Here is a 15,288-nt window from a genome sequence, read left to right on the forward strand (position 1 = left end):
CTCAAATAAGGTGACATTCACAAGTCCTAGGGATTAATGGTGGCCTTTTTTTTGAGCCTATTATTTTTCATCCCACTAATAGTGAAGTCAGCATTATTTATTATTATTATTATTATTATTATTATTATTATTATTATTAGTCTGGGTCTCACTGTGAATCCCTGCCTGGCCTGGTGTTCTCTATGTAGACCAGGCTGGCTTCTTAACTCATAGAGATCTGCCGGCTGCTGTCTCTCAGGTGTTGAGATTAAAGCATGCCACACCATGCATGGCGAACGCTTTCTTACAGCAAGTGATCAATACTTATTTTCAAGACTTACGTAGTTTGTGCTTGCTCAACAGAGGGCTATGTTCTCTCAGAAATGAAGCTGAGGGGACTGAGGAGATGGCTCAGATGGTAAAGTGCTTGCTGTTCAAGCTGAGAGCCAGAGGCCATGTAAAAGATGGCTGGGCTTGGTGGACCACCTGTAATCCCACTGTTCAGGAAGCAGGTAGGGAACCCTTAGAGCAAGTGGGCTAGCTGAAATGGTGAGTTCCAGGTTCAGCAATAGACTTGACCTCAATGAATACTGTGGAAAGCAATCCAAGAATATACCAGATATCAACCTTGGGCCTCCACATGCATGTGTAAACACACACACACACACACACACACACACACACACACACACACACACACACTCTACATATATATGCATATATGAAAACAAAAGATTAATGTAACCCAGCTAGCAGATGGCATACCCATTGAACACCTTCTACCATTGAGAATGTTACCAAAATTCACTGCCCTTCAGACAGCAACTTTTACAGGTGGGTGATAATCTCTGCGTTTTAAAGCTGAGACATTTTTCCCAGGGTAGCAGAGTCAGGGACAGTGGATGTGTCCTGGGCTGAAGGTTCAGTTCTTTCCTTCACAGCACAGAATCTGAACCATGCAGATTGGGGGTTGTGTTTCTCTGGGAGGTATCGTTTTCTTTCAGCATTTGACCTGAGCATTGGTTCTGAAAGATGTCTCTTTCGCTATTAGGTAGCATGAGAACCGACTTCCTCTGACATCAGTGATTCAGAGGCTTTGCAGAATGCTATTGTATAATGCTTAGTTTAACATTTTTATTTGATGTAATTTGATATGGTTCATTAGCTGGAGCTGTCCAATGAGCTGTTGGTTTTTGTCTTTCTTTTTTTTTTAAATCTAAATTTTAGTGTCAGTTATGTTTCAGAAGGACGTGCCTTGGCTTCTTGTCAAATATGGGCATTGCTGTATTTGGATTGAAAATTGTACCCCCTACCTGAATGAAATTAAAGTAAGCCACAGCAGTAAGTCCCTTCTGGTTAGAACTCGTACGGTAGGGCCAGGAAACCTAGTAAACATGTTTATTTAAATGTGAGAGATGTCTGCATGCTTCTCATCCCATGTCAAGATTTTTTTTTAATAGCACATACATGTAGATATGTGTTTCCTATGCAGTACTGTTACTGCTATGCCCTATTTGCAAGTACAGTAGAGCTGGTGGCTGCTAAAAAGTTTGAATTTCCCATTGGGAATTTGGGGATTCTTTCTCTGTGTTGAGTCAGATAGCATCCAACAATTTGGTACCCCAGGCTTAGTGATAGAGAACAGGGCAGCTTTACTTGGCAACAAGTGAAATATTTAGTTTTTAGGAAAATAAATAGTTTGGGGATGTGAGCTTTTTTCTTTTGCTAGGGAGCAAGACCAGAACAGACACTGTCACATATTAAGATATATCTTGGCACTAGAACTCTTTCCAGGTCAATCAGACCTGTTTGATGGTGTAAAAAGTTAGACCCTCAGGGTCTCTTGCTTTGTATGAATTTATTTTTGTTTTTTTGAGACAGGGTTTCTCTGTGTGAAGTCCTAGCTGTCCTGGAACTCTTTTTTTTTTTTTTGAGCTGAGGATCAAACCCTACTGGTGAAATTATTAAGGCCACTCCACATAGTTGAAAGGGAGGTTTATTTTGTGGGGTAACTTACAAATGAAGGGATAGTTTGCAGGGTCTGGGAAAGGTATGGCGCAGTCCAGCGGTGTTCTCTGGAGAACTCTGCTAGGTCTACTCCTGCGTCCAGGGTCCAAGAGAAGCCTCTCCTCTTGATCCTGGGTCTTCAGCTTCCTCCCTCAGCCCTGCCTTGTGGGTGTGACCATTACAGAAGCCTCAATGGTGGTTGGAACTTCCAGGCCAAGGCTGGGATGGCTGCCCACTACAGAACCCAGGGCCTTGCACTTGCTAGGCAAGCGCTCTACCACTGAGCTAAATCCCCAACCGCCTGGAACTCTCTGTGTAGACCAGGCTGGTCTTGAACTCAGAGATCTCCAGAATGCTGGGATTAAAGGTGTGCACCACTGCTGCCAGCTAGATTGTTATGTTTTGCTGACATGGGGTGGTAGTCCTCTGATCTGTGGTCACATGGCTTTCTTCATTGTCCTGTTGTTCTAATTGTCTTGCAAATTCATTTACTCAGAGACAGTTATACTTTAACCAGTCCTTGGAGCGTTACTTCCACCCATACAAGTGTCTGGGATCTTACTTATGGGGTTGGATGTTGATTTAGAGTGACTGTCCTGGACTCAGAGCTCACCAGCTCCATAGACGTTTTTGAAGTAGTTTTTGTTATACATTTGTTGGGAGAGGGCCAAGAGAGGGGCTTGCAGAAGAGAGAAGGCTTGGTTAGCCCTGGAAGCTTTGCTTCTAGTCTCTTCTCTGTCCCCGTAGTAGCCAATGGTCATCACTGAACATGAAAAACCTTACCCTGCCCCCCTTTTCATATAAGGGAACTACTGCTAATTCTCTACTTGTCCTCTAGGCCTCAGAGACTCTCAGGAAACTAAATGGTAAGTGTTATTTTAGTCAGGAAGTTGATGCTCAGATTTTTTTTTCAGATTAAAGAAAAAACAGACAAAAAACCCTCAGTTTCTTAGATGAAAATAAAAACCACTGTTGTTTTCCTGAATTTCCAATATATCTGTTTTGTTCTTAATGTCTTTTGCATTTACTAATTGAGATCAATATTTCCCATTTTTCAATTGATGATACTACTATGTAAGTTTAAAAGTTAAAAAATTTAAGCTGGATGGTGGTGGTGGCACACGCCTTTAATCCCAGTACTTGGGAGGCAGAGGCAGGTGGATCTCCAAGTTCGAGGCCAGGCTGGTCTGCAGAGCGAGTTCCAGGACAGCCAGGGTGGTTAGACAGAGAAAGCCTGTCTCGACAAGCAAAACGAGCAAACAAACAAACTATATATTGCAGAGGTGGCTCAGTGGTTGAAAGTACCGGCTACTCTCGCAGAAGATCCAGCTTTGGTTCCCATCACCCATGCAGAAAGCCCTCTTTTGGCCTTCTTAGGAACCATGCATGACATGCAGGCACTCATACATACACATAAAATCATATATGTATACATATACATATGTATGTGAAACCATGAGAACCTATGAGGAAGAAGAGGAAGAGTGTAAAAGTTGTCCTCTGACTTTCACATGTATCTTACACACAGAGCCTTAGAAACACACACACACGCACACACACACACACACACACACACACTATATATATATGTATACACACACACACACACACACTATATATATATGTATACACACACACACACACACACACACACACACACACACACACACATATATATATATATATACACACATATATACACAATTATGTTAAGCCTAGTGGTCAGCATTGTGTAGTGAGCCTTTGCTGCCCTGTCAGGTGGGTCTTGTGGAAATCTTCCCTTTGGACCTAAGTGTCTTGTCAGCATCTACCTCTACTGTACTGTGTTTTCTTTCCAGAGCTGAGCAGCTGGTTTCTCTCATGATGTTAAAGAAAGGGAGGAGTCTTACTGTGTTGTCCAGTTAAACTCAAATTCCTGACCTCTAATAGTTCTTTGGCTTCACAAAGAACAAAGGTTGTAGACTCTTGTCATTCTGCCCTGCTTGCCAACTGTCATTACCTCCTGCTCCTTCTCTGCCTTTTCCTCCTCTTTTTAGACAGGTTTTCACTATGTACTGGCTGTCCTGGAACTCTGTGTAGAACAGGTCCTTTAACTGTCAGAGCTCTGCTTGCCTTAAAGGTGCACAGCACCATACCTAGTTTGTTTGTTTACTTGTTCTTCCTCTTTTTTTAAGATTTATTTTCTCTCTCTCTGTACGTGTACCTGTAGAGACTAGAAGAGGGTGTGGGATTTCCTGGATCTAGAGTTAGAAGTGATGATTATGAGCTGCCTAAAGTGGGCACTGGGAACCTAACTTTCATCCTCTGCAAGAGCAGCAAATGCTGTTAACCACTGAGCCATCCTCTCTCCAGCCCCTAACTAGTTCTTTCAGTGATTTCAATGTCTTACTCTCTTTCACCCTGTACCATATTGCGAGGTCTCCTATTTAGCAGAAAATAGAGAACTATTTTCTTTCTTTTCTAATCAAAATCAATCTTCCTTCTAATTTAGTAATGCAGAATTTTGCAGTTATCTGTTTCCATACCAACTGTATAAAAGCTTACCTGCAGAACTTCCTGTCTGCTGCTGGGTCTTGTTAGTCTTGCCTAAGTTTTCAACCCTCCAGCCTCAGTGTGTGTGCCACAGTGTGTGTGAAGGCCAGAGACAGCCTCAGTGTGTATGTTTGCCACTGTGTGTGTGTGTGTGTGTGTGTGTGTGTGTGTGTGTGTGTGTAGGCCAGAGACAGCCTCAGTGTGTGTGTGTGAAGGCCTCAGTGTGTGTGTGTGCCACAGTGTGTGTGGAAGCCAGAGACAGCCTCAGTGTGTGTGCAACAGTGTGTATGTGGAGGCCAGAGACAGCCTCAGTGTGTGTGTGACAGTGTGTATGTGGAGGCCAGAGACAGCCTCAGTGTGTGTGTGACAGTGTGTATGTGGAGGCCAGAGACAGCCTCAGTGTGTGTGTGTGTGTGCCACAGTGTGTGTGTGAAGGCCAGAGACAGCCTCAGTGTGTGTGTGTGCCACAGTGTTCATGTGTAGGCCAGAGACAGCCTCAGTGTGTGTGTGTGTGCCACAGTGTTCATGTGGAGGCCAGAGATAGTCTCAGTGTGTGTGCCACAGTGTTCATGTGGAGGCCGGAGACAGCTTGATGGTGTCTTGTTTCTGCCTTCTGCTGTGTGAGTCCTGAGGATTGAACTCCAGTCTGCAGGCTTGGCAGCAAAACTTTTACTTGCTTAACTGTCTCACTGGACCTTCCATGTATCTTTTACTATTACATTTATTTCTGGTTTTGTGGACATTGCTGCATATAGTGGGTTAATACTGGCATTATTTTGTAATCTTTTTTGGAGTTCAGATAAGCCATAGTTCAAGGCAAGCTACTGTGTCATCCTAGAATAACCTTTGACCTTTGTGCCCTGCTCTGGATGGGAATGAGAGGAAGAAATCGTGTCTGAAGTTTGTTGATTGGAGAATTTTGATGAAGGTTATGGATGTCAATTCTTGTGTTGTGTGGATTAGAGATTTTCTTTAGTGTGCCTTAGTGACTAAAGCTTAATTTGTGGCCAACTCATAGAAATATGTTCAGCTGTTTCTCTCTCAAAATGAGAATGAAGCCAGATAATGGTGGTTTAACCTGTAATCTCCCAGCACTTGGGAGGCTGAGGCCGGAGGATCATGAGTTCAAGGCCAGCTTGGGCTATATGGCATTACTTTATCTCAGCTACAAAATAACAGAGAATAAACAAACAAAAGACCATCGACAGTTACGAAGTAAGCAATAGTCCCTGAATTGTCTCTTTCAGGGAGCCTAGTTGCAGTTGCTTATCACACTTTGACCTCCTGGCTTCAGGGAGAAGCAAAGGCCTATGTTACTGCTTCCTGCATTTTGAGATAGGCCTTGAAATGTACTAGTTTTGTGTTTATTCTAACTCAGAATCTTTTAATATAAACAAACCATCACAACTCATTCTTCCTGGAGATGTCAGCAAGGCTGATGATGGTAGTCAACATCATTGAACACTTTGTTGTGACACAGTGGTGGGCAGCTCCTTGTTTCTGACTCATCTCTAACACATTCCCAGAGGACACTGCTTTTGCTGCCAGTGGGAAGCCACATTTTGATAAAGGCTCTAGGTTTTATGTTCCTGAGAAACTGTTTATTTAGACAGGGTATGGTTATGTAGTCCACAGTGACCTTGAATGTGTAATCTTCTTGCCTTTGCCTGCTGACTGCTTACATTATAGGCGGTGTTCCTGCGAAGTTTTATATCTGAAATGAAATTCTTCACAGTGTGGCTTCTTAGGTAGTTTAGGATGCAGTGCTGTACCACCTTGGTTACAGAGGAGTTTTGAAGGCTGCTTTTTGTGGGATCATCTAACATGTTGGTAAAGCTGGTGAGATATCTTAGCAAAATAAAGATGTCATGTGAGTCCCATAAAAGGTTGAGCTGAAGCTACCCAGCCTTGTGAGAAGTCTCTGAAGTACTTTGCTTCTGTGAATCTGGACTTGTTGGAAAGTCACAGGACTTGAATGTCACCAGTACCCTGTTCATAGAATAGGAAAAACTAACACGTTTGACAAAGCATAGCAGTTGTTTTGTGGCATCTAGAATGTGAATTTGAATCATATAGTTAGTTTATTAAGACAGAATTTGTCACTGTTCAAGTTGGAATCTTGTTAATGTCAATCCTTTAGAGGTTAAGTGGGAAAATACAGTTTCATTGTAAGGCTTTCAGGAATGTAGCAAGATTCCCACACATATCTCAATTGAGTGTCTTGACAGGCACAGTCTTTCATACATGTGTTAGTTGTGTGTGTGTGTGTGTGTGTGTGTGTGTGTGTGTGTGTGTGTGTGTTGTGCCTCCCCTCCCCGTCACACCCAACCCCTTACTCCATGTCTTTTGGAAGCCTTCAGATGAAGGAGAGTTTGTTCTTCAGCTCAGTTCACAGCCAAGGAGCACCCTCTCGTGTTCCTCAGCCTTTCTGCTTGCCTAGTGTATCACGTGTTAGGATAAAAACTGTCAAGCCAGCCAATCCATATGCAAAGCAGCTTACCAAGTTCTCCAGGAAGGTGGCCTAAGCTCTCTGGCAGTTGGTTTGCATGAGGCACTAAGTGTTTAATTCTCCTTCAGAAGTATAGGGTAGTAGCAGTTGCATACAGTGGTTTAAGGAGGTGGGAAGCTGCTGGGAAAGTTTCCTTTGGTTTGGCTCCGCAGCCACTCAGCTACAGCATTAGATTTGCTTTCACAGTTGTGAGGCTTTCTACAGCCCTTGTGCCAAGTCACACACAGATCTGGTTTCTGTTTTCTTCCTGCTTGTGGGGCTGTTCAGTTCTCTCCAGCCCAGAGACGAAGGTGGAGGCAGTGGGAAAGGTGAGAAGTGCTGTTAATAATTCATTATAAAGTGACTTCTATTAAAGTGCAAAGAAAGAAGATCCGATAGTCAAGATTAACTTGACATTTTTAGGACATTTGGGTGTTTTACCTGGGGATAAACATTTTTGTCTTAGTTAGGGTTTCTATTGTTGTGAAAAGACACCATGACCATGGTGACTGTTTGTTTGTTTGTTTGTTTTTGTGAGACAGGGTTTCTCTGTACTTTGGAGCCTGTCCTGGACTATCTCTGTAGACCAGGCTGGCCTCGAACTCACAGAGATCCACCTGGCTCTGCCTCCCAAGTGCTGGGGTTAAAGGCGTGCGCCCCCACCGCCTGCCTGTTTTTGGTATTTTTAGAAGGGTTTTTCTGTGTAGCCCTGGGTGTCCTGGAACTCACTTTGTAGGCCAGGCTAGCTTCGAGTTCACAGAAATCCGTTTGCCTTTGCCTCCCAAATGCTGGGATTAAAGGCGTGCACCACCACCACCCAGTGACCACAACAATTCTAAAGGAAAACATTTAATTGGGATGGCTCGCTTATAGTTCAGAGGTTCAGTCCATCATCATCTTGGTGGGTTGTGGTAGTGTGCAGACAGACATTGATGGAGAAGTAGCTGAGAGTTCTACATCTTGATAGGCAGGCAACTGGAAGTAAAATGAGTCACTGGGCAGTATCTTGAGCATATATGAGACCTCAAAGCTCACTTCCATAGTGACACATTTCCTCCAACAGGGCTATACCTACTCCAACAAAGCCATACCTCCTGGTAGTGCTCTAACTTTTGGGGGCCATTTTCTTTCAAACCACCACATTCCACTCCCTGGCCCCCAAAGGCTTGTAGCCATATCATATGCACAAATGCATTAAGTCCAACTTGAAAGGACCCCATAGTCTATAATAGTCTCAAACATGTTTCAAAGTCCAAATTCCAGAATCTCTTCTGAGATTCATGGCAATCTTTTAACTGTAATCCCCTTGTAAAATTAAAATAAAAACCCAGAGTACAGACTTCCAACATATATGGCACAGGATATAATTACCATTCCAAAACGTAGAGAAGGAAGCATAATGAGAAAATGCTGGACCACAACAAGCCTGAAAACCAGCTGGGCAAACTCCACAAACTCTGCACCTCTATGTCTGATGTCAAAGTGATCTTCAGATCGCCAACTCCTTTCAGCTTTGTTGACTGCAACACATTTCTTTCTCTTGGGCTGGTTCCACACCGTTAGCAGCTTTCCTCAGCAGATATCCCACGGCTTTGGCATCTCCAACATCTTGGGGTCTACAAGGCAATCCAGGCTTCACCTTTACAGTTTCACACAATGGCCCCTCCAGGCCTCCATTCAGGGACCCCCCTGATACATGCCTGATCTCAGCAGCTTTCCTTAGACTCAGAGGCAAATTCCAAAACCCCCTCTATTCTTAATTCTAGAACCATGTGGCTGAAACTGCCAAGTTTCTGCTGCTTGCTGGGGCTGGAACTTGGCCCCTCATTCATTTACATCTTTACTTGCTCTCTGTTTTCCATAACTCCCTAAACTTGGTTGTACTTGTACTTGCACTGTAGACCAGGCCCATCTCAAACTCAGAGATCTGCCAGCCTCTGTCTTCTGAGTGCTGCGATTGAAGTTATGCCCCACCACATTTGCCTCTAAACTTTTCTTTAGTTCCTTTTCACAAGTTGGAAACTTAGATGGGTAGGATCTTGCCCTGAGGTCACCACTCCCTTTATTCCATTTCTTAATCTGTTTATGTCCTAGAACACAGGACTCAGCTCCATTCTACTTCCTGGTGCTCCTTTTCTTCTCAGATTGTACATTCTGTATTTTTCCTTGCTCAGCGTGCTCCTTTTCATTATAAATCTTTGTAACCACATGACAGAATCTATTCTAGGCTGTTTTGAGATTTCCTCTGCCAAAAGAATTAATCCAAAGCTCTTTACTTTAGCCTTAGGCAAACTTTTTGGACAAGGGCAAAAAGCAGCCATATTCTTCACCAAAATATCACAAGATTGATTTCTGGGCAACATACTAAAACTCTTCTCCACTGGAACCTCTCAGCACCGCTGCCTTCCACGCTCCTACTAGGATGGCCTATTAAGCAGTGCTTAAAGCATTATACTGCTTTCCTAACCCAAAGTACCAAAGCCCAAATTCCTCTTAACAAAAACATGGTCAGGCCTATCACAGCAATACCTCAGTTTCTGGTACCAACTTCCGTCTTAGGGTTTCTATTGCTGTGAAGAGACAGCATGATCACAGCAACTCTTTTTTTTTTCCGAGACAGGGTTTCTCTGTAGGTTTTGATCCTGTCCTGGAAACATTTAATTGAGATGACAGCTCACAGTTTCAGAGGTTCAGTCCATATCATCATGGTGGGATATGGCGGTGTGCAGGCAGACATGGTGCTGGAGAAGTAGCTGAGAGTCCTGTATCTTACAGGATATAGGAAGTGAACTGAGGCACTAGATGGTATCTTGAGAATATATGAGACCTCAGAGTCCACCTCCACTGTGACACACTTCCTCCAACGAGACCACACCTACTCCCACAGAGCCACACCTCCTAATAGTGCCCCTCCCTTTGGGGGCCATTTTCTTTCAAACCACAGTTTCCTTACTCTTTTATTAGTAAACTTGTTCTTTGACAGTTGTGTGCATGTGTGTAGTGCATTCTGGTTGCTGTCCCTTTGCCCTCTCTTAACTCCTTCCCTCCCCTGCCAGTTTCTCTTCTTTCTTACAATTTTCTTCTCTTATCTGTGACTTTTTGTTTTGTTTTGTGCTCCACAGAGTTTAACTAGCACATTCCCAGTGACCTTATGTTTGGAGCTATCCATTAAAGCCTGGTGGGCTCACCAGTGGCTCTCCAGCTGGGGTTTACACTTCCCCCTTTAGTTGCTGCTAGTTTAGAAGTAAGTGGTAGGGCTTCTGAGTCTATTCCCTATCCATACTTGACTGTAAAGCAGTCCTGACGTGTATGGGCCCAGTGCCAGTAGATGCAGTTTCTGTGAATTAGTGATCATCGTTATCTTGTGTCCTGTTTAGAAGTTAAGTTCTTCGGCTCTTTACCCTATCCTCTGGTTCTTTGTATATTCTTTTCTATTCCCTCTTCCAAAATGTTCTCTGAGCCTTAAGATTTTGTACAAATGTCTTGTTTAGAGCTGACTATTCAAATGTTCTTCATTCCTAGTCTCTGTATTTACCTCTGTTTGCTACAAAGAGATTTAAGTATGAGAGTGTAAAGAATGGGATCACCTCCAGGTGGAGAGTTGCCTTTGTCTAAGCCATTGAAGTTTAATCCAGTAGGACAAGCCAGGGACCATGCCCAGGAAGGCAGGTTCATCTCAAGAAAATGTACTTTTCTAGACTTTCTGCCCCTTAGTACACTTCTCATGAGCTGCCATGATCTTTGGCTGGGTGAGTCTGCCAGCCTGTCCTTAGAAAGGCATAACTGTTTCCTCTTCTTTTTCCTTTCAGATGCTGGCCAGAGCCCAAGTATGCTTTTAAACTCAAACTAATGCTTTGGGCCTCCTTGCTCTTTCTAAAGCTCTCTTTCCTGTTGTGCGACTGCCTGCTGCCAGGTGGCTGACCTCCATGTGTCCCTATCTCAGACACACGGCTTTTGTTCTTCCTCTTCTCCATTCCCCTCCTTTCCTAGCAGCTGCAAGACTTAGAGCTTGCCTGCTCTGCTCTGGGGGTTTTCTTTTCTTTCTTTTTTTTTTTTGTTTTTCGAGACAGGGTTTCTCTGTAGCTTTGGAGCCTGTCCTAGACTAGCTCTGTAAACCAGGCTGGCCTCGAACCCACAGAGATCCACTTGCCTCTGCCTCCCGAGTGCTGGGATTACAGGTGTGTGCCACCACTGCCTGGCTTGGGGGATTTTCTTTTTAAACTGTAGTTACTTGTCCTCAAGCTTCTGTCTGAGTCTGTTCTTTGCCCTTGAGCTTCCCTTTGTGTCCTTTCTTAAGTTCTTTTATTAATTAGATGAAGAACCCCAAGAGGGGACCCTGATTTCCCTTGTATTGCGATGGCTCCATTGGGCTTTCCCAAGATTTCTGGTGATACTTCTTTCCTGCCTTTTAATTCTTTAATCATAGTGGACCCTAGACAGTGTCAAGAGTAGCCTTTGTCTATGGGTGTAAATATAAGTATTTAAAAGGCAATTTGATGCTTTCCAGTTTAGCTAAGCAGCAGTAGTTGGTTACTCTCAGAGCTCCAGACCTCCTCAGTCAGAGGTTTTGCCCAGGTTTGCTGTACTAGGCAGGGCTGTCTTCTTGTGAAGTAGCCCACACCCAATCAGAGAATGTGCTCCGGCACTCATAACAGCTCTGCCACTGTTGCACTGCTGGGCACGTCTTACCTGGTGATTGATGCTGTAGTTCACAGTGGGGTGGCGGGGGATGGTGTGTGTGTGTGTGTGTGTGTGTGTGTGTGTGTGTGTGTGTGTGTGTGTATAATACTGTTGATATGGCTGGGTGGTGCACTCTTTTAATCCAGCATTAGGGAGGCAGAGGCAGGTGGATCTTTATGAATTTGAGGCCAGCCTGGTCTACAAAGTGAGTTCTAGGACAGCCAGGACTACACAGAGAAGCCCTGTCTCAAAAAGCAAAAACAAACAAAAGACTGTTGATAACCTTTACTCTCCAAATAGCCAGTTAACTTTGATTATTGCTTTGTTTATATATTTTTTTGAGACAGAGTCTCAGGGTCTGAGGTTTTTACTTTGTAAAACCCTGGCTGGCCTTGAACTTACTTTTATCTACCTGCCTTTGCTTCATGAGTGTTGAGATTACATATGTGGGCCACCCTACCCAGCTCAACTTTTATTCTTGAAATTTAGATTAAAATTTTAAATTACCATATGTATTATCCTTGCCTTTAAATTTTTTTATTTTATGGTACTAGAGATTGAACTCAGGACTTCACATATATTAGGCAAGTGATCTACAATTAATCTCTACAGTCCTGCCGTTCATTAACTTCTATATCTTGATCTTAGCAAAAGGATAATAAATGATAATTTAAAACTTCTTTTTACAATTTATTTTATGTGCATGAAAGTATGAATATATATCTATACATCATGGGCATGCCTGGTGCTCTCAGATGCCTGAAGAAGGCCTTTAATCCTCTGGACCTATAGTTATAGATAGTTGTGAACCGCTGTTTGGGTTCTGGGTACTGAACCTGTGTCCTCTACAGGAGCTACAAGCATTCCATCCATCTCTCCAGCTCTGTTATATATTTTTCAGAAGCCTCCTTTTTTTCCCCACAGAATTTTAAAAGTTTTATTATCTGGGTATGGTTGTTTTGTCTACATTTCTATTTATGTACCATTTGTGCGTGGTACTCGGGGTTCAAAAGAGGACATTGGATTCCCTTGAACTAGAGATTCCAACAGTTGTTAGCTGCCATGTGGCTTCTAGGAATCAAACTCAGGTCCTCTGCATGAGCAGCCAGTGCTCTTAATCTCTGAGCTGCTCCCCAGGCCCAATTTGTAATTTTCAAACATTTATTATTATTGTACATGTGTCCATGCTATAAGTGTGAGTGTTTTGCCACACAAACAGCAAACAAACAGCATGTTGTTAAGGTCATCTTTGGGGTGTCGTTTCTCCCCTTCTGCCTTTATATGATTTTGGAGAATCAGACTCAGGCCGCCAGGCTTGTATGGCAAACACCTTTACCTGTGGAGCCATCTTGTTGGCCTGAAGTGATTGTTTTTGTTTATATTTAATTTTATTTTGAGATTTTGGGCGACTACCTAATTCTACTAAGAACAGAATTGGAAATTATTCAAAGTATAACAGTGCTCTGGGTGGCAGAGGTTGTCACGGCTGCCCAGTCAGTTCTGCTGTGCTGTGTGCTTGTGTTGTCACCTCTTGACACTGCAAGGAAGTCGAGTCATTTGGGTGACGTAGTTTTTTTTTTTTTTTTTTTTTTTTTTTTTTCGAGACAGGGTCTGTCTGTGTAGCTTTGCGCCTTTCCTGGAACTGGAACTCACTTGATAGCCCAGACTGGCCTTGAACTCACAGAGTTCTGCCTCCCGAGTGCTGGGATTAAGGGCGTGCACCACCACCGCCCGGTATTGGGTGACATAGTTTATATACGCAGATAGTAGGTCTATACTATATTTGTGAGCTAAATAGAAATTTGATTTCTTAGCTGTAGGACCTGGTTTATTGTGTTGGAGGCCATACAAGTTCTCCAGCCACCAACTACTATGAGCTCAGTTTTTGACAGTGCAGCACAGAGCTGTTCTACTGTGGTTCATCTGTGAGCTAATCATACCCACTTTGCTTTTGATGCCTGGTAATAATGTGCCTTAATTGCAGGTCATTGAAGCCAAACTAATTGCTTGTTGGGCACTTAGATTGTCTTTTTAAATTCGCTTCATAATAGCTCTTCTAACAGAAGCACACAACATTGTTATCCAAGTAGAACCATTAGTATCATCCTAGACACAACAGAAAGCCTGATTTTGTTCATGATTTAGCTCCTGAAAGAAAATGGAAAGACATTTCAGAGTGATATAATTAATGAATACTGTTTTTTAAGTGCACCTTTGTATCCATTTCAGAAACTATACATAAAATGCTTGCTATGCTTTATATTTGTGTGATAGCCATGTGTGTGGGGTCTATGCACACTTGTATACAAGAGATGGGCTGTGTGGCCAGGTGGGTGAGTGTACCTGTGTATGTGTGGAGGCCAGAGGACGATATTGGGTATCTCTTGCTGGCAACCAGCAAGCCCCAGTGATCCCCTATTCCCCATAGTGCTGGTGTTGCAGCCACACCTGGCTTTATCTATGGATGCTGGGGATTTGAACTCAGGTTCTCAGGCTTGCATAGCAAATATTTTTACCCATTGAGCCATCTCCCTAGCCCTATGATGACTTTCTTTATCAAGGATTGTTTTGTTTTGTGCTTCAGATATGTTTTACATGAGAATAATAATGTGAACATTTGAAGACAATCACTTACTTCAGTCTGTGGGATTTACCCTACACCCAGTGACTTTGTATTTCATTAAAAAATAAATAAATAAATAAATGATCCGGGAGGTGGAGGTGGTGGTGGCGCATGCCTTTAATCCCAGCACTCTGAGTTCGAGGCCAGCCTGGGCTACCAAGTGAGTTCCAGGAAAGGCGCAAAACTACACAGAGAAATGCTGTCTAGAAAAACCAAAAAAAGAAAAGAATGCTATCCTCTTCTCACAAATATGACTGTGTAGGAACCTTTTCATATGTTGGTATTTATTTTCTCATTGTTTCTTTGGACTAACTAGTAGGACAGTGTTCCACACAGGGTTTTCTTTCAACTTTTCATTAAAAATTTCATTATTCTAGTTGGTATTTTTTGAGGAACTACTGAGTACCTGGAATGGTTGTAGGTGTTGGAGATACCACAATTTGTATTTTTATCTTTATTATAAATATTTAGCTCAAGAGGAAAAAAAAATCTCTGAAGGGAATTTTAAGAATCCTAATTTTTTTTTTTGTTTGTTTGTTTTTGTTTTTTTGGAGACAGGGTTTCTCTGTAGCTTTGGAGGCTGTCCTGGACTAGCTGTGTAGACCAGCCTGGTCTCGAACTCACAGAGATCTACCTGCTTCTGCCTCCTGAGTGCTGGGATTACAGGCGTGCGCCACCACTGCCCAGCAAAACAGATGTTTTTATTTTTATTTTTTATTTATTTATTTATTTTCCCCAGAGCTGGGGACTGAACTTAGGGCCTTGTGCTTGCTATGCAAGCACTCTACCACTGAGCTAAATCCCCAAAGCCTAATTTTTTTTTTTTTTTTTTTTTTTTTAGAAATAGAATAAGCACATTTGTTATTTCTCTATTGCTGTGAGAAAATAACACCATGACCTAGGCAGCTTATAGAAGAAAGCACTTAATTGGGCTGATGGTTTCAGAGTGTTGGAGTCCATGATGGCGGAACAAAGGAGG

General features: G+C 42.9%; 1 protein-coding gene across 3 annotated transcripts in view; it reads left to right on the plus strand.

Moving 5' to 3' along the window:
- Parn (poly(A)-specific ribonuclease) overlaps nucleotides 1-15,288 on the plus strand; it is a 171,909-nt gene that overhangs the window by 38,927 nt on the left and 117,694 nt on the right. The gene's annotated exons all lie outside the window — the stretch shown is intronic.

This window comes from Onychomys torridus, chromosome 8 (genome assembly GCF_903995425.1).
Source record: "Onychomys torridus chromosome 8, mOncTor1.1, whole genome shotgun sequence".
NCBI classification, from domain to species: Eukaryota; Metazoa; Chordata; class Mammalia; order Rodentia; family Cricetidae; genus Onychomys; species Onychomys torridus.